Source organism: Sinocyclocheilus rhinocerous, unplaced genomic scaffold, assembly GCF_001515625.1.
Source record: "Sinocyclocheilus rhinocerous isolate Xijiao unplaced genomic scaffold, SAMN03320098_v1.1 scaffold929, whole genome shotgun sequence".
Taxonomy (NCBI): Eukaryota; Metazoa; Chordata; class Actinopteri; order Cypriniformes; family Cyprinidae; genus Sinocyclocheilus; species Sinocyclocheilus rhinocerous.
Window position 1 is genome coordinate 230700 of NW_015652158.1, and position 3580 is coordinate 234279.

The following is a 3580-nucleotide window of genomic DNA, read 5'->3' on the forward strand; positions in this document are numbered from 1 at the left end:
TAGCACCTCATTGTTAATTCCCAATGAGGCACAAAGTCATTTTCCAGAACCTTCACTTTCTCTGCTCCTCTATGGTGAAACAGGCTTCCAACTGTTGAAACCATCACAACTTTCAAGAAGCAACTGAAAACACCTTTTCTGACAGAATTTAACCACTAAACTAATACTACGAATATTGTTGGCTATGTGACGAATTCAACCCAGGCTCATTGGAAATACGTACCTGTGGCGACATTTCTGCAACACCGTTATTACGTACCTTACTGCATGTTTCGCGGCAGTTTCAGGTCCAGTGAGTGGTGCTAAAATGCATGCTCAATACGTGACCGTGCCATGGCATGTTTCATTACGCTGGTACAGGCACATATTGCTGGGTTTTTATTACCTACCCGACAGTGTTAATGAATGCAAAAGTAATATAAAACATGCAACCTTCAGTGGGTTTGAGCTGTTTTGTCGAACTGTAGTTTCACGAGATTCGCACTGGAGCACCACACAAGTGCAACGCCATATCGGGTGAGCTACCGAGCAAACCTGCTGCATTAGAAAACCCAGACATATTAAGATGTATATGTGATGCACATGTTTTGAGTTTTGCAAAAATGTAAGTAGAAGCACTTATTTTCAACGAGCCTGGCTAGGACAAATTGCTTCAGATCATCTAATTTATGTTGCTTGCATGATTGCATAAATGTAAATTTAATGTGTTAATAATTGCGTCATTATATTAATATAAACCATATAATTTTTATTGTAGTAATATCGATTTTTATAATGAAAATATCATATCACTTTTAATAATAGTAATAATAATAATGACACTAATAATAATAATAATACTAATAATAATAATAATAAGAAGAAGAAAATAAGAAAAAATTAAGAAAATTAAAATAAATAAGGCAATTTCAAATATCCGCCGAACAAATCAACAGCAGCAATCAGCACTGCTCCAGCTGACATACATCTGCTATTTGGTGGGAGGGGACAGAAATAACATCCAAATGATGCAAGATTAGCAGAGAACTATGATCAAAGGATCAAATAATGGCAACTGTGGTCTGAACACCATGATTAACATCCTTGCACTTCAGGAAGAGTTAGAGATGAAAGAATGGAGAGAGATTGTTACTGACTACGAGAGCAGTGAGAATGAACAATAAAGCCAAACAGAGAGGAATGCAATGACATCAGACTGTTGTATATGTAGAGAAACTCTCACGGTGCATTTGTTTGGAAGGACAAGGGATGTTTAGACAAAAAATGTGGGTGCCAAGGAGAGCGATTCGTTGCGTCATTGTGCATTATCAACACACTGTCATTGACCCCAGGGGCGTAGCAAGCTTTTCAAAAGTGCGGGGGATGGATGTGGTTTGTTTATTAACAATAAAAACGATGAATACAGTGACAGAGGGGTACAAAATGTATAACATACAAGATATAAAAAGCTTCCCATTTAAATGAGTGATACTAGATAAGTATAAAAACACACTCGGAACACACGGAAAATAAGTCAAAACTCTGTTGTGAAAATACACAACAGTAGACTTGCTAAAGAATCAGAAATACTTTAATAATCCCAGGGGGAAATTATTTTTGTTACAAACTCCAGATAATGTTGTTTATTATTTAAAATGTATTGATATTTTAATATTATATTAAAATAAAAAAATGAAAAATATATTTTAGCCAGATAACAGAGATAACAGTTTGGCTTTAGTTGCTCGTGTTGTTTAGTTCTCTGACGGAGATTAAAGGGAAAGTTAGCTGAGTCTCACAATCTCACACAGACACACAAACACACTAAAAGGGCAGTAATTACAAACATTTCCAAAGGATACCAGACATCCACTAGGTGTGGCACACAGTGACATACCAATAACTGGACACAGAGAGACCAGTCTGCCGATAATGAAGTCCAATCAGTTCATATTTGGAAATCACATTGTGATTCACATCTAATAACGGCAGGCATCACTGGTGATTCTCCACTTGCCAGCCAATCTATTTTTGGCTGAGAGGAATAGCAGTTTTGGGATGCACAGCAGCAGCACTGCTGTCTGTCACATGGCAACAGAGCAAAGCAGTGCTAGTTCAGGGTCATAGTTCCTGAGAATGTTAGATTTTTTTTGTCAAATATGACCTTCAGAATAATTTTACCCGGCATTCTCTCTTTTTCTCTCTCGCTCTTTGTGTGTTAGTGTAGGTGTGTGAGACAGGAAAAGAAAAGTACAGTGTGACAGACAGACCGACCCACCGAAATTAAACATTTCACAGCACCTCTTCATGCACAACGCAAGTCGACCCAAGCGCTGACAAATGCCTGATTGTCCTTCACACCTTAATTTGATTTCAAACCGACACAATCTGATCACACCCCCATGCATACTCTTAAAATACCTCAATTAAACTAAAAATGCATATGCATTTCACAGCCACAGGCTCGGGAAGACTTTCCCTCGAGTCTCGAACACTATTGGGTGCTGTCCGTGGTGCTGAAACCCGCTCGATACCATCAAACTCTTCCCTTTTTCATTACACTACGATAATTCGCTCGGAAACCGAAGCGAAAACACTTCACAAACTAATCATCTGAACGAAAATCGCATTTTAAAAAAGCATAAAGGCGCAATACCGCCACATGATTTTCCTTGCACGCACCAGATCGATGCTATCCATCGAACAGCCTCTCATTTTCCTCGCATGTCTCCATGAAAGACAGATCAAGCGCATCTCTCATCCATTACCCGCTGAAAAGGTCACGGACACACTGAACCAAAGTCTTGCGTGTGACACTATGCCCCATTTAGACCGCGCACCCTCATGCAGCGCCCTTTATAAGGTGGGTTTTGGAAAGCCTACCTTGTTTTTCGATCTCGGGCTTAACTTTGCTCTTCAGACGGGTCCGACGGATCCTATAGCCGACGGAACTCTCAGACGAGTTGACAGCCGAAGATCATCGTCCACTGCGCGATCACAATAGCGCTACGAGAGTGTTTTCCAGAGCTCTGATGCATCGCCGTCGTTCTCCGGAACGGCTCATTTATTACGCACGATGTCCTTGACAAGTATCCACATCACACCGAAGCACTGAAACGGCAACCAGTCCTCCATATACGCGCAAACATAGTTGTTCTGCACAAATTGATCAAAGTCACCTAATCCACGCGATCACTGGAAGTCCTCGCCTGTGCTCCAGTATATCCAAACATTATCCCAAGTCATACGCAACCGCCCCCCGATGAATTATTCCCGTCCGCCGGGTGTTGAGAGACTCTCCGATGAGAGAAGCGTTTCTTTCCTCTCCAGACGTCTATTGAGCTGCGTGGGTTATAAATGAAGCGCTGTTTCTGCAGTTCAGCCGCCGGTAAATGGGAGTGGTGAGGAGAAACGCGCCGCAGACACGCCTCGCGCTGCCCACCGACCGACGCGCGGCAGAGGCGCTATCTGGACACGCTGCACAAATCCAAATGTTCTTGAGATGCTTCTTTAGCTTTGTTGCAGGCATGAGACGACTTTCAGAGACGTCAAATGCGAAATGCGTGTGTGTGTGTGTGTGTGTGAGAGAGAGAGAGAGAGA

The 3580-nt window shown here is 41.7% G+C and overlaps 1 protein-coding gene across 1 annotated transcript in view; it reads right to left on the reverse strand.

Moving 5' to 3' along the window:
- Positions 1-3343, reverse strand: part of LOC107713869 (leucine-rich repeat and fibronectin type III domain-containing protein 1-like protein) — a 167887-nt gene extending 164544 nt beyond the window's left edge. The window contains exon 1 of the mRNA XM_016519512.1: positions 2863-3343. The gene's annotated coding sequence lies outside the window, so the exon portion shown is untranslated. The remainder of the gene's footprint in view (positions 1-2862) is intronic.
- Positions 3344-3580: the final 237 nt, after the last annotated feature.